The sequence below is a fragment of the Lepus europaeus genome, unplaced genomic scaffold (genome assembly GCF_033115175.1).
Source record: "Lepus europaeus isolate LE1 unplaced genomic scaffold, mLepTim1.pri SCAFFOLD_3_1, whole genome shotgun sequence".
NCBI classification, from domain to species: Eukaryota; Metazoa; Chordata; class Mammalia; order Lagomorpha; family Leporidae; genus Lepus; species Lepus europaeus.
The window spans coordinates 4582956-4605519 of record NW_026909276.1 but is presented as its reverse complement, the minus strand read 5'-3'; the positions used below and the strand labels follow the sequence as shown (position 1 = coordinate 4605519).

The window sequence follows — 22564 nt, the reverse complement described above, 5'->3', positions numbered from 1 at the left end:
CCTGGAAGAGGGGCAACCGGGATAGAATCCGGCACCCCAACTGGGACTAGAACTTGGTGTGCCGGCGCCACAAGGCGGAGGATTAGCCTGTTAAGCCACGGCGCCAGCCAAATTGTAATTTCTTTTCACAAGTGTATTTGAGTAGAAACACAAGCTTTTATAATCAATTATTTATGTTTAAAACATATGCTTATGTATGTTTTGTATTAAAATAACAGCATTTTATGAAGTTTAGATACATCTTGTTCAATACAAGCCTATAGTTTTTTTTTTAATTTTATTTTAAAATAATCTTTGTATTTATTTTTTTAACACAGCAAATTTGAGTGACACAGTAAGTCCATAATTTACCACAAAATTCATAAACTTAACAACTGAGTATCTTAAGTCTTATAAATCTTCTGAATCATCCATAGTTATGCACTCAATGGAATGAACTCCTCAGCAGCTGAGAAGAATCTTAACTTAAAAGCACCAACTCTTCAGGCATCTCTACAGGCCTCTATTTTTCATTCTCTAAGACATGCAGTCAGACTGCTAGTGCAGCAAATACCAATTCACCTTAAGCTTAATGGATAAGAAAAAGCATTTGGGAAACCAACATTATTAATATTAAGTCTGAAAGCATTTCTACCTCTTTACTGAATGACTTTCCTTTCTGTCAATGTTAAACTCTAATGAATAAAAACTATGTTTTGAACATAATTTTTTTTCAGGTTTATCTAGCACTTTAGGACATTTGTATTTGTTTTATAAGCCTTAAGGAAAACAAAAAGATATTCTCTAATCTAGACAATTCTGGAATCTTTCATTAGATTTAGAATTTTACAGCAAAATAATACGATCTGTTTGTCCAAATAGTATGCCTTTTAAAAAATTCTCTTCATGTATGTAAATTAATAAAGCTTATTTCCAGTATATATTTTCTGTGTTTTCATTTGCTGGAGCAGGGTTCAAAGGGTGTTTTTAGGATCTTGCCAACATCTGCCCTCTGTACCCATAAATTACCAAAGCCATTAAATGGACAATAAAAACTGGTTGAGGCTACTGATGAATGCTTCAAAAGGAATCTGATACACACAGATTTTATTGTCATAGTCAACTCAACTGAAGTCTTTCTTGAAATTGTACTCTTGATAGGCTGAAGACAGTAATGGAGTTAATTCTTTATGCCAAAAGAGACATGGATCTGTTGTACAAAGGCTTCATTGTCTGTCAGTCATCATTAACTTGAGGTCTTTCTGTATATTCTGAATGGCAGTGTTTGCATCTTCATATTGTAAGGCACTGCTAGCATATTTGCAGTATTTCTGAGCTCTCACAAACTCCTCAGGTTTGAGGTGGATATAGCCTTGGGAAACCATACTGAAAAGTGCAGGATCAATGGCTGGAATAGTCTATAGAGTAGGTTGGATAGTATTCCTTGTTACACCCATGCTCTGAGGCACTTTTGCTGGTGTGTAGGCTAGGGCATGTGCACCCAGAGGACCCTGTATTCAACTATAGCTGTCTGATGGCATGCTGCCTGGGTCAAATGCTGAAGATGATGATGGCTGAGGTGTGTTGAATGGGCAGAGATGCTACTACAACATCTTCATTTTCTTCACCATCAGTATCTTCCTCAATTGCAATAGGGCCTACTTGAGGAGTCTCCTCATTGTTTAAGCAATTATGGATATATGTTACCTTCCACCTTGCATACTTCATGTGTTTCACATTTTCATCAGTGTTATGTTAAGCACGGTTATGACATCTGTTAAAAGACTTGCAGTATAGAAGAACATGATCATGTTTTTTGTGAAATCACCCAGCACAATGTTCATTGTCTGCATATATAAACATTTTCCAAGAATAATTCCCCAAATGGGCAGAACCAACTACTCCTTGGGTAATAGCTTATTATCACCCCCACTGTTTCTTTTTGTTGTTTTTGTGAAGAATCTGAGCCTGGGTCAAGGCGTAGCTATTTTAGACTAGGCCTCCATCTTGTAACTCAGGCCTGACCAGACCCTGAACCCTTTGGCAAAATCTCCTGAAAGAAGAAAAATAAACTCCCCTTGTGATAAACTCCCCTAGCAACAGCCAATCAGCAGATAGCAGGGAAATACCTGCTATCCAGATGTCTTTTCCAGGTGTATTTTTAGGCCATTAAGGTGATTGATAACATCCCCAAACCCTGCAGTTTGGAACATACACCCTCATGGCTTGGACCCTACACTTTAGCCAATCATTTTAAAAAGCATCAACCCCAAAGCCATCTAACCACCTTTACTAGGTCTATTCCCACTACTGGATTTACTAATCAATTTTAAGAGATGTTCTTTAAATTCTCACAGCATGAGATAATTTGCTGATGGTGCTATAATGTATCGAATGTCTCTGAAAACCCTATATAAACCCCACAAAGGAAATGGGATGGGTCCTCATCAGATGACCATTGTGATGATTGGAGGAGTGGACCCTAGATTGAGCTAGAACAATAAACCTCTTTGCTTTTGCATCATTGAAGTCTCTCATTGGGATAATTGGGTCCTATCCAAGTCCGGTCTAATAGTTGTTGTTAAGATTTATTTATTTATTATAATGGCAGAATTACAGAAAGGTAGAGAGACAGAAAGAGAGTCAGCCTCTGCCATCCACTCCCCAAATGGCTGCAATGGCCAGAGCTGTGCTGATCTGAAGCCAGGAGCCAGGAAATTCTTCCAGGTCTCCCACATGTGTGCAGGGGCCCAAGGACTTGGGCCATCTTTCTACTTCTTTCCCAGGCCAGAGCAGAGAGCTGAGTCAGAAGTGGAGCAGCTGGGACTTGAACTGGAGCACATATGGGATGCCATCACTGTAGGCCAGGGTTTTAACCTGCTGTACCACAGTGTCAACCCCCCACCTATTTATTAAGAGCTCCTAACTGACCTGTTAATTTTGATAAAAATTTATGACACCCAGGAGTTTTATTATCAATCTTCATTCTAATTTGCATGGCATATAAATGACCCCCTTGGTGAAATATGTAATGATCAAACAATGACTACCAACAAACACCCCTCAGATCATTTCTTGAGCAACTGTTCAGTAATAGGCCACCACAGGGTCCTACTTGTCATGCTCCTGAACCATCAGGTGATGCTGTATGTTCTTTTATTTTTTAAGTTTTTTATTTTATTTTATTTTTTTATTTTGACAGGTAGAGTTATAGACAGTGAGAGACAGAGAGAAATGTCTTCTTTCCAAATGTTCTTGGTATTTTGATTGAGATCACATTGAATCTGTGAATTGCTTTTGAGTGGCTGGCACTGTGGAATAGTAGTTTGAACCTCTGTGGCATTGGCATCTCATGGATGCCAGTTTGGGTCCCAGCTGGTCCTCTGATCCAACTCTCTGCTTATGGCCTAGGAAGGCAGTGGAAGATGGCCCAAGTGCTTGGGCTCCTGTATCCACATAGGAGATGAGGAGGAACTCCTAGCTCATGGGTTCAGATCAGCCCAGCACCAGCCATTACAGGTATTTGGAGAATTAACCAACAGGTAGAAGGCATCATTTTTTGTCTCTCCATCTCTCTATAATTTCCTCTCAAATAAATAAATGATTGTAAAAGTAAAATTAAAAATAATTTCTATTGGTAGAATGGGAATTTTGATATTAGTTCTTCTAATTTATGAACATCAAAGATTTTTCCTTTTTTTGTGTTTTCTTTTTTTTCTTTAATGTTTTATCATTTTTCTTATAGAGATCTTTCACACCCTTGACTAAATTTATTCCAAGGTAATAAAAAATTTTATGGTTATTGAGAATGGCACTGATCTGATAAGTTATTTTTCAGCCATGGCATTTTTGTGTATATAATGGTTATTGATTTTTGTGTGTTGATTTCATATTTTACAACTTTACCAAACTTTCTTGTGAGTTTCAATAATCTCTTGGTGGAGTCTTTTGGTTTCCCGATATTTAGGATCATATCATCTGCAAACAGGTTATTAGGCTTTCTCCTTTCTAATTTGTTTTCCTTTGATTTCTTTTTCTTGCATTATTGCCATGGCTAAAACTGTCAGTAGTGTATTGAACAGCAGTAGTGATGGAGAGCAACTTTGGTTTCAGATCTTAGTGGAAATGCTTCCACGATTTCCCATTCAATATGATATTGGTTGAAGATTTGTCATATATTGCCTTGCTTGTGATAAGGAATGTTCCTTCTATTCCCATCTTGCTTAAGGTTTTTATAATGAAAGGTTGCTTTTTATCAAATACTTTCTCTTCATTTATTGATCATCATGTGGTTTTTATTCTTTAGTTTGCTAGTGTCACATATCACATTTATTGATTTGCATATATTGAACTATCCCTGCATACCCTAGGTACATTCCACTTGGTCCAGGTAAATTATCTTTATGATCTGTTGTTGGATTGTATTAGCTAGTATTTTGTTGAGAATTTTGGGATCTGTGGTTATCAGATTTAATGTTCTTTAATTCTCTTTCTCTATTGTATCATTTTCTGGTTTAGAAAATAAGGTGACGCTGGCCAAATAGAAGGAGTTTGGGAATACTCTTCTCTTTCAATTGCTTTGAATAGCTTAAGAAGAATTGGAATTAGTTCTATTTTTAAAAGTCTGGTAGACTTCAGCAGTGAAGCTTTCTGGTCTTGGGCTTTTCTTTGGAGGGTTTTTGTTACTGATTCAATATCTGTCTTGGTTTTTTGTTTGCTTAGGTTTTCTATATGTCTTCATGGCTCAATTTTTGTACCTAGCATGTGTCTTGATTTCTTCCAGGTTTTCGAATTTGTTTGTCATTGAATGTGATGCCCACATTCTATATTGCAGTGCTAATCTAAGTTTTCAGTGTTTCACTTCCAAACTAGTTTCCTGCTTAATATCTCTGGGAAGCATGGGGTAGTGGCTTAAATTCTTTAGTTCCTTTCACCTAAGTGCAAGATCTACTACTTATTAAGGGATGTGAGAGCCTGGTCCAGCCACAGCTGTTGCAGACATTTAGAGAGTGAACCAACATATGGAAGACCTCTCTTCCTCTCTCTCTTCACCCACTTTCTGTGTTTCTTTGCCCTTTCTAAAATCATTTTAAAAGTTATTTACTTCTTTATTTGAAAGTCACAGTTAGAGAGAGAGAGAGAGAGAGAGAGAGAAAGAGAAAGACATAGAGAAATCTTCCATCATCTGTTTCATGCCTCTGGTGTCTCCAATGGCCAGTGTAGGGCCAGGTTGAAACCAGGAGCTTCTTTTGAGTCACCCATGGGGGTGGCAGGAGCCCAAGTACTTGGGCCATCTTCCACTCTATCAGGCCATTAGCATGAAGCTAAATCAGAAGTGGAACAAGTGTGATTTGAACTGGTGCCTATATGGGATGCCAGTATAACAGATGGCAGCTTTGTATACTGCAGCACACCAGCCCCCTCTCTGCCTTTCAAATAAACAAATCTTTAAAAAAGAAATGAAAATGTCCTTAAGATAGTAAAGGTCATCATGATTGAGCACTGAAGAATCTATTGAAATGATTACATTTAAAAGATTTATTTATATATTTGAAAGGCAGTGTTAGAGTGAGAAAGGGAGAGACTGATCTTCCTTCTGGTTTATTCTCCTCCAAAATGGCTGCAATGACTGGGGCTAGACCAGGCTGATCTCATGAGATAGAAGCTTCTTCCAGATATCACATGGGTTCAGGGGCCCAAGCATTTGGGCAATCCTTTGCTGCTTTCCCAGACACATAAGTAGGGAGCTGGATAAGTTTGGAGCATCAATATCTGTGACATCCTCCTTGCAGTACAAGGATATAGAGCCCATCTGGCACAATTAATGTCCTATTTATGGGTGGGCCAAGTATAACAGCTTTCAACTCTCAAGGTTTGGACTAGATGGGTTCTGAGGAATTGTGTTATAACAGGTATAAATCCATAACTCTTGGATTAAGCTTTTGTTAGCAGATAATGGCTGTGACTACTTTGGGTCTCGGGATTGTCATCAATGAAGGCATCCAGATTAATAGTAATGAGATCAACAGTCAGCAGAATGGTGTCCAGCTGAACTTAAATGGTTTTTCTTTTTTATTGTTAGAATAGTGACCTCCTGCAGTACCCTGGCATCTGGACATAGACAGTAGACATTGGAAGCCATCCCCTCTGCCAAAAGGAGTATGCCAAGTTTTGGGTCCATCATTTATTAAGAAGGCCTTAGTAGCCATTCTCACATTTTACTATTATATATCCATGGCCAAAGTCCTACTAGACATCAAGATTTGTAGAATCACAGGCTCAAGGTGTGTAGGTGACTGTTTTCCCAGTATAGCATAGTTAATAGCCATCTAATTTAATTTTACTGGCACATGGCAAGGTTCCAAGAGAGGTTATTTCTTGCATCACGCCCTTGAGAAGTAATGGATATCATAGATGATGCAAAGAATTTAGAAGGCGTATGAGCTCCACAAGTAAAGAATTCACTGAGAGCACTAATGATAGTGCCTACAGAATTTAATTTGACTGAATTTTAGCACTTTTCATTGGAAGGGGGGCCAGTTAAGCTGGGCTGATTTGTAGCACCCATGACAATTAATTTTTTAAATGAGGCATGCATTGCACCAAAACCCAGGAAGGGCTAAAAGGTATTAGTGTTGTATGTTCTTCACAAGTCTGTCAAATAGTCTCATTCAGGGAGGAAGTCATCAATGTGATGTGTTCTTGTGCTCCTGATAAAAGGTGAGTACAGTTAAATTCTTTGCAAAAATTGTGTTTGATGGCAAAGTCAATGAGATGCTCATGTATAGCCTAGAAGTGTCTTTTCAAAGTGAAGGCAAACTAGACTAAGGAGCTGTTGGAAAAGCTTTGAGCAAAACACATTTGCCACTTTTGTAATAGTTAAGATGGGTCATTTATCTATTAAGAGGCATCAGATATATTAATATTAGATATAAAGTATGGTGGACATAATCGATGGCATATAGCATTAAGATTTTAGTAATCTACCATGAGATGCCATTTACTTTTTTCCAGATTCAACAGGTAAAATTGGGCTGCCAAGTGGTAAAGAGCTGGAATAATCACCTTTTTGTTAATTAAATCTAATGTAATAAATTTTAATGCATGAAGACATTGAGTTTTTTTTTTTTTTTTATTATGTCATCTTAATTATTTTAGTTTGGGACCTGTGGAGTGTTATTTTCCCTAGTTAAGTTGTAGCTTAAAATTTTTATTTTAATAACTACTTGCTGTATTAGGCCATCTCTCCCACCTGTGGGATTTTTTGAGTACATCTGACTATTGGAAATTTAGGTAATACTATAATTAAAATGAGATGTACCAAATAAATTATTTTTTTCTTCTGATACATATTTTGGAACTTTTCTAAAATGGTATTGAGTACCCTGTTTAAATTTGGGATCCCCTGGGTAAGACTTATTTGAGCCACATTACTGATTACATCTATGAAACTCTGAATAACTGCATCTAGAACCTGGAAAAGTTGATGTCTTATGCTGAAGAGACATAAGAATCAATGTTTCTTTATCTTTTAATTATATAATGTACAAATAAATTTTAGATCTCTAAAAGGATGAAATTATGTACTTTTCAGAAATTTATACCTATATATAACTGTAATTTATACATTTTACATTTTCCTCCTTTAGGTTTTTAATAAGATTTATTAGGGCTGGCACTGTGGTGTGGGTAGAGGCCCACACATTTGGGCCATCTTTTGCTGCTATTTTCCCAGGTTCAATAACAGGGGGCTGGATCAGGAGTGGAGAGATTGGGACACAAACTGGCACAAACATGGGATGCCATTCCCACCTAGTAAAACTTGGTCAGATAACACTGGTTGTTTCTATTAGTGACATTTCTATTAGTGATAAGTAGCTCAAGTTTGACCTCAAATTTAGTCCTTGTAGGATGCTGAATTAGTTTCACTCTGTGATCATCACATTCAGTAAAATCAAGTGTTAGAGCTCCTATTTCCAAGTGTTTGAAATTATAAATGCTGGTCATTACTCAGAAGGTTTAAGTAGGGGTTGGTGCCGTGGCTCACTTGGTTAATCCTCCACCTGTGGCACCGGCATCCCATATGGACACCAGGTTCTTGTCCAGGGAGGGCAGTGGAGGATGGCCCAAGTGCTTGGGCCCCTACACACACATGGGAGACCAGAAAGAAGCACCTGGCTCCTGGCTTCAGATTGGCACAGTGCCGTCCATAGTGACCATTTGGGGAGTGAACCAATAGAAGTAAGACCTTTCTCTCTGTCTCTCTCATTGTCTATTACTCTGCCTGTCAAATAATAATAATAATAAAAAAAGATGTATTTAAAACCAGTGAGAGGAAATGAGTTGTAAAAGATCAATGAACAACAATTGAGTGTTGCCTGCTGCCTGCCCACTTTCTTCTCAGGAATCCCCACAGAACTTACAACCGTAATTCCAAAATCACCAACTCCTGCTGTCAGAAGTGTGTGGCTACCACTATAGGGAGCAATAATTTTCAGAAAGGACAAGAGAATCCACTATTTCATGATACTATTCTTGTTTGATGCCTAAAACTTCATTTTCTGTTTACATTGTATGATGCTGGGAACTAAGTAATAATTTTCTTCTGGGTCTGAGATGAAGTTATTTAAGATAGAAGTTCAAAACTGATGTCCCTCAATTTGAAGAATGAAGTCACTGAAAGGCAATTACCAGATCAGTGATGATATAGGCATTTGAATAGCACAATTCATACACTATCCATAGAAAAAATTACTAATAGCTGTGGGCCAACAGTCAATGGCCCATGAGACCATCACTCAAATCCTCAAGAGTTTGACTATAATTTCATGCCAATTCTCATTTAGACAAGAAGAGGAGTAAAAGCAGGAGCTCCATGATACCTTTATATTTGTCTCTTGCCTAATTTTTTGGCAGAAACCGCAACTTAAGTACGGTTTTTTTTTTTTTTTGATATAGCTTTGTTAAAAATATACAGATAACTGGATTGATGGACAGAAGAATTTCAGGAAGTTTTGGGTAAAGAATTACTAGATAGCACAGTTTTAAATATTCACAAAGATTTTACAAGGCATTCACCCTGTTTTCCAGCCATATTAATCCACCAAATTATTACTATTTTACTGTGAAATATGATCCACAAATTGTTTTAGTAGGTAAGACCAGGAATCATTTTAAAGGATTAAAAATGATTTATTCAGGGATATTATTTTCTTCTTTAAACACTAAAGTTAAAAAGAGTCCTTGGGTTTTTTTTTTTTTTTTTTTTTTTTTTTTTTTCCAGGTATCTGTAGAAGTATTTGAGGTTTTACAACACTCTGGCCTCAGAATCAGCCCTTAAGGCATTCAGATCTGGCTGAAGAGCCCATGAGAGTATTGTAGGCATGGAAAGCCAAGACACACTGGAGAAGAAAAAAAAAAAAAAAAAAAGAAGACCTAAATGAAAGATCTCTGTGAGTGAGATCCCAGTGGAAAGAACAGGGCCATCAAAGAAGGAGGTACCTTTCTCTGAAGGGAGGAGAGAACTTCCACTTTGACTATGACCCTATCGGAATAAGACCAAAGTCAGCGAACTCCAAAGGCTTCCATAGCCCTGGCAACTCATGACTAGAGCCTAGAGAGATTACTGACGCCATGAACAGGAGTGTCAAATTGTTAAATCAGCAACAGGAGTCACTGTGTACTTACATCCCATGTGGGATCTGTCCTTAATGTGTTGTCTAATGTGCAGTGATGCTGTAACTAGTACTGAAACAGTATTTTTACACTTTGTGTTTCTGCGTGGGTACAAACTGATGAGATCTTTACTAATTATATACTGAATCAATCTTCTGTATATAAAGATAATTGAAAATGAAAAAAAAAAAACCTGGTGTTAAATTGGAAATGGCATAGAAAATTAATTTTTTAAAAAATATTATGTAGGATCTCTGTCTTTAATGTGCTGTACACTGTTATTTAATGCTATAACTAGTACTCCAACAGTATTTTTTTTTTCACTTTGTGTTGCTATATGGGGGCAAACTGTTGAAATTGTTACCTAATATATACTAAACTGATCTTCTGTATATAAAGAGAATTGAAAATGAATCATGATGTGATTGGAAGGGGAGAGGGAGTGGGAAAGTGGAGGGTTGTGGGTGGGAGGGAAGTTTTGGGAGGGGGAAGCCATTGTAACCCATAAGCTGTACTTTGGAAATTTATATTCATTAAATAAAAGTTTAATAAAAAATCAAAAAAAGAAGTATTTAAGGTTTTAGAACCACAATTTAATTATGAGAATTGAAAAAGTAATAAAATATTTAATGGCAATTTCCAAAAATTCTATCCACATTTTAATTTCTCCACTTATAGTGTGTTTCTTTTCTTCTTTTCTTTCTTTTTTTTGGACAGGCAGAGTTAGGCAGTGAGAGCGTGAGAGAGAGAGAGAGAGAGAGAGAGAGAGAGACAGAGAGAAAGGTCTTTCTTTTTCCATTGGTTCACACCCAAAGTGGCTGCCATGGCCAGTGCACTGCGCTGATCCAAAGCCAGGAGCCAGGTGCTTCCTCCTGGTCTCTGATGCGGGTGCAGGGCCCAAGGACCTGGGCCATCCTCCACTGCACTCCACTCCTGGGCCACAGCAGAGAGCTGGACTGGAAGAGTAGCAACTGGGACAGAATCCAGCACCCCAACCAGGACTAGAACCTGGGGTGCCGCGCCACAGGTGGAGGATTAACCAAGTGAGCTGTGGTGCTGGCCAACTTATAGTATGTTTCTTTCAAATGTATTTGCCAAGCCAGGAATTAATGAGGAATTGGAATATTATGTGAGCACTTCATGTGGTTAGACAAGTTTTTATGTATCCCTGCTGTATCCTAAGAGGTTGATTTTCTAGCAAATTTCTTCCTAATGGAGGTGTGCACTGTTTTACAGGGAAAGTTGCTTCATTAGCCCATGATGTCAACAGGGAAAGATCATGAAAAGTCTCCTTTATTTTCCTTCTCAGCATATGCCATTGCAACCACTCCCACCATATTTAAAGAATTTCTGGTCCTGAAGCTGTCCTCATATTGCTCAAGGACTGTGTGATTGGTTTCTATGTCTGTGAATGTTAGTGTGGGGGTAAAAGGAACTTTGGAGAGCAGGACAGGTTCCTGTCTCTTGTTGGCATAAGTGCAGATGTAGATTGGAGGCATTATAATCTCTCATTCAGGTACACCCTATAGACCTTGGCTGGTTCAGGAAGGGATACCAATGGTAGATCCTCAGTTCCAAAGACATAGAAGAAATGAATAATGTTGAATTTTCAAGGATTTTTTTTTTTTTTTTTTTTGTCAGAAGATGAGGGGCTGGCGCTGTGGCTCAATGGGTTAACGCCCTGGGCTGAAGTGCCAGCATCCCATATGGGCATCGGTTTTAATCCTGGCTGCTCCACTTCTGATCTAGCTCTCTGCTGTGGCCAGGGAAAGGAGTAAAAGATAGCCCAAGTCCTTCGGCCCCTACACCCATGTGGGAGACCCAGAAAAAGCTCCTGGCTCCTGGCTTCAGATCAGCACAGCTCCATTGTGGACATCTGGGAAGTGAAACAGTGGATGGAGGACCTCTCTCTCTCTCTCTCTCTACCTCTCTCTGTAACTCTGCCTGTCAAATAAATAAAAATAAATCTTTAAAAAAAAAGTATATGAGGTGTCTGACAGAAGACCAATGGGTCTCCAGATATACAGAAAGGGATTCTAAAATTTCTGTAGACAACTGGTCTCATACAAGATGGCCGTGGGATGTAGATGGATATTCAGACCATTTGAGCTGAATTGTATATGAGCTGAATGTAGGTTGCACCTCTGTCACTGTTTACTCATCTTTAAGATGAGTATAGCAATAATATTAGTGAAATGTCCTTATTGTGAGATGTGTGCCGGCTGACTTAGACTGTATTGCAATTGCATTTATGGGGTTTCTGGTGTATCTCCTTTAAATGAAGTTTCTGGTTTCCTGCACTGTATAGCCTGCCAATAGCTACTCATTTGAGGTTACAGAACTTATACATTGCATAGTTTCTGGGAACATTGAAGTTTGGGTACTGGGGAACAGTCCCATTTCCTTTGGAAGTGAGAAGTTGTTATGGTATTTGAAGAAGAGAGCTCAATAAATAGGAATCTTTTCTAACAGAATACAACTTAATGCTCTCTGAGATAACACCTTAAGACTAAGAGCAGAGACAAGAGTCATTAAAAAGTAAAGATTCTAGTTGCATTGTCCAAGCAGTTATGGATCATACTGACCAGAGTGAACAAGATATACTTTATATTAACTTACCTCATCCATTAGTTTTCAAGGCTTGGTGGTAATAGAAGTTCTGGACCAGCATTCAAAAGAGAGTTGTGAATGGATTAGAAAGACAGTGGTCTTAATGGTGCAGCCTGGGGTGGAGGGATAACCTCTCCTATCTGAGAGTCACCATCTGCATTGCTTCCTACCACATGCCCATTAATTCATTCCACTATCATGATCTCTAGAAATGGAGGTCTGTGAAACCTACTCTGTCATATACTTGGTACCTGGGCTATGCTGCCCCCTGTATTCCTTTTCTCTTTATCTTTTATTTAATAAATATAAATTTTCAAAGTACAGCTTTTGTATTACAGTGGCTTCCCCCCCCCATAACTTCCCTCCCACCCACAACCCTCCCATCTCCCACTCCCTCTCCCATTCCATTCACATCAAGATTCATTTTCAATTCTCTTTATGCACAGAAGACCAATTTAGTATATATTAAGTAAAGATTTCAACAGTTTGCACCCACACAGAAACACAAAGTGTAAAGTACTGTTTGAGTACTAGTTGTAGCATTAATTCACATTGAACAACACAATAAGGACAGAAATCCTACATGGGGAATAAGTGCACAGTGACTCCTGTTATTGATTTAACAATTGACACTCTTGTTTATGGCCTCAGTAAACACCCTAGGCTCTTGTCATGTGTTGCCAAGGCTATGGAAGCTTTTTGAGTTCACCAACTATAATCTTACTTAGACAAAGTCATAGTTCAAGTGGAAGTTCTCTCCTCCCTTCAGAGAAAGGAACCTCCTTCTTTGATGGCCCATTCTTTCCACTGAGATCTCACTCACAGAGATTTTTCATTTAGGTTTTTTTTTTTTTTTTTTTTTTTTTTGGCTGGATTGTCTTGGCTTTCCATCCCTAAAATACTCTTATGGGCTCTTCAGCCAGATCCGAATGCCTTATGGGCTGATTCTGAGGCCAGAGTGCTGTTTAGGACATCTGCCATTCTATGAGTCTGCTGTGTATCCTGCTTCCCATGTTGGATCATTCTCTCCTTTTTAATTCTCAATTAGTATTAGCAGACACTAGTCTTGCTTATGTGATCCCTTTGACTCTTTATCCTATCATTATGATCAATTGTGAACTGAAATTGATCACTTGGACTAGTGAGATGGCATTGGTACATGCCACCTTGATGGGATTGAATTGGAATCCCCTGGCACGTTTCTAACTCTACCATTTGATGCAAGTCAGATTGAGCATGTCCCAAATTGTTGCTCTCCTCCCTCTCTTATTCCCCCTCTTATATTTAACAGAGGTCACTTTTCAGTTAAATTTAAACACCTAAGAATAATTATGTGTGAATTACAGAGGTCAACCAATAGTATTAAGTAAAACAAAGAACTACTAAAAGGGATAAAGTATTAAGTTGCTCATCAACATTCAGTACAAGGGGTGAGCAAGTCACTGTTTCTCATAGTGTCCATTTCACTTGAACAGGCTTCCTTTTAGGTGGTCGGTTAATTGCCACTGATCAGGGAGAACATATGATATTTGTCTCTTTGGGACTGGCTTATTTCAGTCTGCATGATGTTTTCCAGATTCCTCTATCTTGTTGCAAATGACTGGATTTCATTGTTTTTTTTTTTTTTTTTTACTGCTTTATAGTATTCTATAGAGTACATGTCCCATAATTTCTTTATCCAGTCTACTGTTGATGGCATTTAGGTTGATTCCATGTCATAGCTATTGAGAATTGAGCTGCAATAAACATTAAGGTTCAGACAGCTTTGTTATGTGCCAGTTTAATTTCCTTTGGGTAAATTCCAAGGAGTGGGATGGCTGGGTTGTATGGTAGGGTTATGTTCAGGTTTCTGAGGAATCTCCAGACTGACTTCCATAGTGGTTTTACCAGTTTGCTTTCCCACCAACAGTGGGTTAGTGTCCTTTTTCCCCACATCCTCACCAGCATCTGTTGTTGGTAGATTTCTGTATGTGAGCCAATCTAACTGAGGTGAGGTGAAACCTCATTGTGGTTTTGATTTGCATTTCTCTGATTGCTAGTGATCTTGAACATTTTTTCATGTGTCTGTTGGCCATTTGGATTTCCTCTTTCAAAAAATGTCTCTTGAGGTCCTTGGCCCATCTCTTAAGTGGGTGGTTTGTTTTGTTGTTGTGGATTTTCTTGATTTCTTTGTAGATTCTGGTTATCAACCCTTTATCTGTAGTATAGTTTGCAAATATTTTTCCCATTCTGTTGGTTGCCTCTTCACTTTCCTGACTGTTTCTTTTGAAGTACAGAAACTTCTCAATTTGATGCATTCCCAATTGTTAATTTTGGCTTTGATTGCCTGTGCCTCTGGGGTCTTTCTAAGAAGTCCTTGTCTATGCTTATATCTTGCATGGTTTCTCCAATGTTCTCTAATAATTTGATGGTGTCTGGTCATAGATTTAAGTCTTTAATCCATGTTGAGTGAATTTTTGTGTAAGGTGTAAAGTAGGGGCCTTGCTTCATGCTTCTGCATGTAGAAGTCCAGTTTTCCTAGCACCATTTATTGAATAGACTGTCCTTACTCCAGGTATTGGTTTTGGATCCTTGATCAAATAAAAGTTGGCTGTAGATGTTTGGATTGATTTCTAGCATTTCTATTCTGTTCCATTGGTCTATCCATCTGTTTCTGTACCAGTACCATGCTGTTTTGATGACTATTGCCCTGTAGTATGTCCTGACATCTGGTATTGTGATGCCTCTGGCTTTGTTTTTGTTGTACAAGATTGCTTTAGCTATTTGAGGTCTTCTATGTCTCCATATGAATTTCAGCATCATTTTTTGCAGATCTGAGAAGAATATCTTCGGTATTTTGATTGATATTGCAATGAATCTATAAATCGCTTTTGGAAGAATGGACATTTTGATGATATTGATTCTTCCAATCCATGAGCATAGAAGGTTTTTCCATTTTTTGGTATTCTCTTCTATTTCTTGCTTTAAGATTCTGTAATTTTCATCATAGAGATCTTTAACATCCTTGGTTAAGTTTATTCCAAGGGATTTGATTGTTTTTGTAGCTATTGTGAAGGGGATTGATCTTAGTAGTTCTTTCTCAGCTGTGGAATTGCCTGTGTATACAAAGGCTGCTGATTTTTGTGCATTGATTTTATATCCTGCTACTTTGCCAAACTCCTTTATGCGTTCCAATAGTCTCTTAGTAGAGTCCTTTGGATCCCCTAAATAAAGAATCATATTGTCTGCAAAGATGGAAAGTTTGACTTCTTCCTTCCCAATTTGTGTCCCTTACTTTCTTTTTCTTGTCTAATGGCTCTGGCTAAAACTTCCAGAACTATATTGAATAACAGTGGTGAGAGTGGGCATCCCTGTCTGGTACCTGATCTCAATGGAAATGCTTCCAACTTTTCCCCATTCAATAGGATGTTGGCCATGGATTTTTCATATATTGCTTTGATTGTATTGAGGAATGTTCCTTCCATACCCAGTTTTCTTAGAGTTTTCATCATGAAAGTGTGTTGTATTTTATCAAATGCTTTGTCTGCATCTATTGAGATAATCATGGTTTTTCCTCTGTAGTTTGTTAATGTGGTGTATCACATTGATTGATTTGCAAACATTGAACCATCCCTGCATACCAGGGATAAATCCCACTTAGTCTGGGTGGCTGATCTTTCTGATGTGTTATTGCATTCTATTAGCCAGGATTTTATTGAGGATTTTTGCGTCTGTGTTCATCAGGGATATTGGTCTGTAATTTTCTTTCAGTGATGCATGTTGTTTAATCTCCATGTGTTTGCATATGCTTTCAGGATTCCTGAGTTGCTAATTTCTCACTTCATTTCACTGTGGTCTGAGAAGCTGCATCCTATGCTTTTAATTCTTTTCAATTTGCTGAGACTTGCTTTATGGCCTAGCATGTGGTCAATCCTGGAGCAGGTTCCATGCACTGCTGAGCAGAATGTAAATTCTTTAAGTGTAGGATTGAAAGTTCTGTAGATATCTGTTAGATCCATTTGGGCTATAGTGTTGATTAAATCTGCTGTTTCCTTGTTGATCTTCTGTCTGGTTGAACTTTCTGTTTCTGAGAGTGGAGTATGAAGTCCCCCACTACTATTGTATTGGAGTCTATGTCTCCCTTTTGAGTCCCTTAACATATATTTTAAATAAACTAGTGCCCTGTAATTAGGTGCATATACATTTATAATAGTTACATCTTCCTGTTGAATTGATCCCTTAATCATTATATCGTGCCCCTCTTTGTCTCAATAGTTTTTGTGTTAAAGTTTATTTTGTCTGATATTAAGATGGCTACACCAGCTCTTTTTTCATTTCTGTTGGCATGGAATATCTTTTTCCAGCCTTTCACTTTCAGTGTGCATGCATCTTTGTTGGAAAGATGTGTTTCTTGTGAGCAGCAAATAGATGGGTTTTGTTCCTTAATCCATTCAGCCAGTCTGTGTCTTTTAACTGGAGAGGTATGGCCATTAACATTCAATGTGACTGTCGATAAGTAGCAACTTTGTCCTGCCATTTTCCCAAAGGTATTTCTAATATATGTTTTGAACTTCATGTGATCTTTTACTGGGAGGTTTTCTTCCTTTACCTTCTTTCATATTGATGGCTGTGTTTCTATGTGTAGAAACATAGCATCTTTTGCAGGGCTGGAGAAGTGGAAACAAATTCTTTCAATTTCTGTTTGCTATGAAAGGTCTCTATTTCACCTTCATTCACAAATGAGAGCTTTGTGGGATATAATATTCTGGGCTGTCACTTTTTTTCTCTTAGTACCTGGGCTATATCTTGCCATTCCTTCCTAGCCTGTAGGGTTTCTGATGAGAAGTCTGCTGTGAGTCTAATTGGAGATCCTCTAAGAGTATTCTGACATTTCTCCCTTGCACATTTTAGAATCTTTTCTTTGTGTTTCACTGTAGTGAGTTTGATTACAACGTGTCATGGTGAGGATCTCTTTTGGTCATGTTTATTAGGTGCTCTATGAGCTTCCTGTACTTGGATGTCTCTGTCCTTCTCCAAACCTGGGAAGTTTTTTGCTAGTATCTCACTAAAAAGGCCTTCTAATCCTTTCTCTCCATGCCTTCAGGAACTCCTAGAACCTGAATGTTGGGTTTTTTTTAATAGTATCCTGTAGATTCCCAACAATATTTTTTGGATTTCTAATTCTTCTTCATTTCTTTGGTTTGACTGTATACTTTCCTGTGCTCTGTCTTCTAAGTCCGATATTCTCTCTTCTGCTTCACTGATTCTTTTTTAAGGCTCTCAAATGCATTTGTCATTTGATCTATTGAATTCTTCATTTCATTTTAATTTCTCTTCACTATCACAATTTGATGTTCTACTAATTGCTTCATTTCATTTTGGTTTCTCCTTAATATTTCATTTTCATGAGAGAGATTTTCTACCCTGTCCAGTAAGGATTTCTGTAGTTCACGAATTTGTGAGAACTTCCAAGTGTTCTTATCATAATTTTTTTTTAGATCTGCTTCTTGCATTTCTTCTATCTCACCACCTTTATAATCTTGAATTGGGGTGTCTTATTCATTTGGGGTATCATAATGTCTTTCTTGTTCTTCTTTCCTCAGTTTCTGCATTTGTTGCTTGGTAGTGTGGATATATTCTTTGGTTTCTTTTTTTTTTTTTTTGATGTGGTGATTTTCTCGTGATACTATGACTTGATTAAGTGGACTGTCTGCTTTTGATGGATCCTTAGAGGTTTGTGATGGGTGTGGCCAGAGAGCTCTGTTTGGTTCTTCAGTGTTAAGGGTGACACACCCAGGTAAGGCATGGTAAATTTTCAATTTTCTCTCTTTCTCTCTCTCTCTCTCTCTCTCTCTCTCTCTCTTTTTTTTTTTTGATTCAGAAGGGATTAATTCTGCCCAGCTGAGCAGAATTGAAGGCAGTCAGTGTCTGAGCTCTGCCCCCTGTGGGTATTATATTCATCTGCTCTACCCCAAGGACCACACAAAGGGTCTGTGCAGTCCTCAGTGTAAGCTCAGTTTCCCCTTCAATCTCCCACCAGCTTGCTAAGGTTACCAAGTTTGAGGCATTTCCTGAGAGTACTCACTCTCAGGCACTCCATGAATTCTCTCATACACCTTCAGTTTTTTTTTTTTTTTTCAGTCACAGTTCATAAGCTCCACTTTTCACTAGGTCCTAACCTCCTGTTATTTCTCCCCACCAGAGTCAGGTTTTTCTGCTTATTTGAGGGTGGGTGCAGCCCTGAGGTGGTGCAGCTTTTATGTATGTCCAAAATGGTGCCTGCTCTTTGTCTTGCTAGCCTTTGTAAGGTGAGTGGAGAGAATCGTATCCATACAGGTCCCTTTTATTTATTTTTTTATATTATTTTATTTTTTTTCTTCTCTCTTCTAGTTAGCCTGTTGACTTTCCCCCATAGGGCTTCAAACCTCGTTCCCTCTAGGCTCTTACTGCCACTTCCCCACCTGTGTCTTGGGCTACTGAGGCTTTGCCTCACCTCCCTTTCCAGTGCTGCTGTGTGGACTCGGCAGCTGGGGTCCCAATCTGTGGGCACCCATGCCCTCCACATAGATCCACTATGTCCCACTAGTTCCAAAGAGTTTCCTCTGCAGTTTTTTTCCCTAACTCTTCCCTGAAACTACAGTATCTCCACTTTTATTAAACTATCTTTTCCCAGACTATCAGTGTGCTCCCTTCCTATTCCACCATCTTGGAGGACTCCTTCCCCCTGCATTCTAATAGTCCTTCCTGGTAGCTCAAGGAAGTTTTGCCAGTATCTCTGTAAAAAAGATGAAACAAATTGTTTTTCAGGAGAAAAGTGCTTTTTTTTTTTAAACTTTTATTTAATGAATATAAATTTCCAAAGTACAGCTTATGGATTACAATGACTCCCCCAATAACTTCCCTCCCACCCACAACCCTCCCCTTTCCCAATCCCTCTCCCCTTCCATTCACATCAAGATTCATTTTCAATTCTCTTTATTTACAGAAGATCAGTTTAGTATATATTAAGCAAAGATTTCAGCAGTTTGCCCCCCCATAGCAACACAAAGTGAAAAAATACTGTTGGAGTACTAGTTATAGCATTAAATAAGTGTGTACAGCACATTAAAGACAGAGATCCTACATGATATTTTTTAAAAATTGATTACTTTTGTATGCAATTTAACACCAGGTTGTTTTTTTTTTTTTCATTTTCAATTATCTTTTTATACAGAAGATCGATTCAGTATATGCTAAGTAAAGATTTCATCAGTTTGCACCCACACAGAAACACAAAGTGTAAAAAATACTGTTTTAGTACTAGTTACAGCAGCACTTCACATTGGACAACACATTAAGGACAGATCCCACATGAGACATAAGTACACAGTGATTCCTGTTGTTGACTTAACAATTTGACACTCTTGTTTATGGTGTCAGTAATCTCCCTAGGCTCTAGTCATGAGTTGCCAAGGCTATGGAAGCCTTTAGGGTTCACCAACTTTGATCTTATTCCGACAGGGTCATAGTCAAAGTGGAATTTCTCTCCCCCTTCGGAGAAAAGTACTTCCTTCTTTGATGGCCCCATTCTTTCCACTGGATCTCACTCACAGAGATCTTTCATTTAGGTCTTCTTCTTCTTCTTTTTTTTTTTGCCAGTGTGTCTTGGCTTTCCATGCCTACAATAATCTCATGGGCTCTTCAGCCAGATCTGAATGTCTTATGGGCTGATTCTGAGGCCAGAGTTCTGTTTTGGACATCTGCCATTCTATGAGTCTATTGTGTATGCCACTTCCCATGTTGGATCGTTTTTTTCCTTTATGATTCTATCAGTTAGTATTAGCAGACACTTGTCTTGTTTGTGTGATCCCTTTGACTCTTAGACCTATCAGTGTGAACAGTTGTTCACTGAAATTGATCACTTGGACTAGTGAGATGGCATTGGTACATGCCACCTTGATGGGATTGTATTGGAATCCCCTGGCACGTTTCTAACTCCACCATTTGGGCAAGTCCGATTGAGCATGTCCCCAATTGTACATCTCCTCCCTCTATTTTTCCCACTGTTATATTTAACAGGGATCATGGAAAGTGCTTTGTGTAGTGTCACATGATTTGTAAATACCTGGCACTGTAACTTCTGTCTAATGTTCTCTATCTTGCCACACTTAATTAAAAAACATTTATTTTTCAGATCCATTTCAGAAATTGTCACCAGTTCAAACAGTACTGCTTTAGAAAACTTTCATGAGCATGTCTTCCCTTTTGCTACTAATGCTATATTTGGAGTGTGTGACTTCAAAAAGCATATCATGAGGCTGGTGCTGTGGCACAGTAGGTTAATGCCTTGGCTGAAGTGCCCACATCCCATATTGGCATGGGTTCAAGACTCAGCTGCTCCACTTTTGATCCAGCTCTCTGCTATGGCCTGGAAAAGCAGTAGAAGATCGTCCAAGTCCCTGGGTCCCTGCACCCATGTGGGAGACCTGCACGAAGCTCCTGGGTCCTGGCATTAGTTGTGCATCTCTCTGGCCATTGCTGCCATTTGCAGAGTGAGCCATCGGATGGAAGACCTCTCTCTCTCTCTCCCTCTCTCTCTCTCTCTCTCTCTACCTCTCCTCTCTCTGTGTAACTTTGACTTTCAAATAAATAAATCTTTAAGAAAAACAAAAAGCATATCATAAAAATATTCCCCCTTTCAGTCATTCTTCTTGAACAATATGCAGTATACATGCAGCTACAGAAAATTACTGTGAACCTTTATCTTGGTTTCTGAGATAGTAAAATTATATTAAATTAGATTTCATGTGATAATAAGCTTCTTAAAATATAAACTCAAAGTACACAATGACCATATATAAGCTGAAATGTGAAAACCAATCTTATGGTCTCCAGATAATTTATTTGTGTGAATCTCAGGACTTTTTTTTTTTTTTTTTTTAGTATTAACAGCTTTTCTAAGGTCTAATTGATAGGCAAAGATTGTGTTTATAGCAGATTTTTTCTAAGTTTTTAAAAAGTTTATTTGAAAATATTGTATATAGAGGAGAGAACCAGAGAGATCTTCCTTCTGTTTGTTCACATCACAGATGGCCGCATTGAGCAGGGCCGGGACAGAATGAGGCAAGGAACCAAGATCTTCATCTGGGTCTCTCACATTGGTAGCATTTGCCCAAGTATTTGGATCGTCTTTCATTGCTTTTCTCAGGCCATCAGCAGGAAGCTGGATCAAAAGCAGAACAGTCAGAACATGAACCAGTGCTCATACGGGGTGCTTGTATTGCAGATGGCAGATTTACTTGCTATGTGACAATGCTGGCCCTGTTTTATGGGAACTTCTAAATGAAATTTTGAAGTTGTATGCATTGTAGTTTGCATGTAATTCAACTTTCTGCCATACTTACTGATATATATCAGCATTTGATGTAGGACAAATCAGAAAACACAATGGCTTAACAAATAGCCATTTGATTTGGAGTTCTGTCTCTGAGTTATGGGCTGCACTCAGCTGGGCAGTTCCTATGATCAGTCCAGGAGCAGAAATGAGAGTTTAGTCATTTGGGAACTCATTGAGGCTTCACTTAAGTGTCTGGGGTTTGTGTTGAATCTTGGCTATATATTATCTTTTTTATTATTTATTTTTTTTGACAGGCAGAGTTAGTGAGAGAGAGAGACAGAGAGAAATGTCTTCCTTCCAGTGGTTCACCCCCAAGTGGCCACTATGGCCGGCATTCTGTGCCAATCCAAAGCTAGGAGCCAGGTGCTTCCTCCTGGTCTCCCATGTGGGTGCAGGGCCCAAGCACTTGGGCCATCCTCCATTGCCTTCCCAGGCCACAGCTGAGAGCTGGACTGGAAGGGGAGCAACTGGAACAGAACCAGTGCCCCAACCTGGACTAGAATGCAGAGTGCCAGTGTTGCAGGTGGAGGATTAGCCTAGTGAGCTGTGGCGCCAGCCTACATACTATCTCTTCAATAGGCAGGCCCCAGGGTTTTTCAGAAGATAACTGTCAGAAAAAGAAAATATGAGAAGGCAAATACTTTACAAATTATCTATTTCTGGGGCTGGTTCTGTGGCATAGCAGGTAAAGCCACCACCTACAGTGCCAGCATCTCATATGGGTGTCAGTTCGAGACTCGGCTGCTCCACTTCTGATCTAGCTCTTTGCTATGGCCTGGGAAAACAGTAGAAGATGGTCCAAGTCCTTTGGCCCCTGCTCCCTTGTGGGAGACCTGGAAGAAGCTCCTGGATCTTCACAGCTCCAGCCATTGCAGCCATGTGGAGAGTGAACCTGCAGTTCAAAGACCTCTCTTTCTCCTTTCCTCCCCCCCCTCCTCTCTCCTC

General features: G+C 38.8%; 1 pseudogene; it reads right to left on the bottom strand.

Moving 5' to 3' along the window:
* Positions 1–1205: 1205 nt before the first annotated feature.
* Positions 1206–3101, bottom strand: LOC133755293 (vacuolar protein sorting-associated protein VTA1 homolog; annotated as a pseudogene).
* Between the last annotated feature and the right edge of the window lie 19463 nt (positions 3102–22564).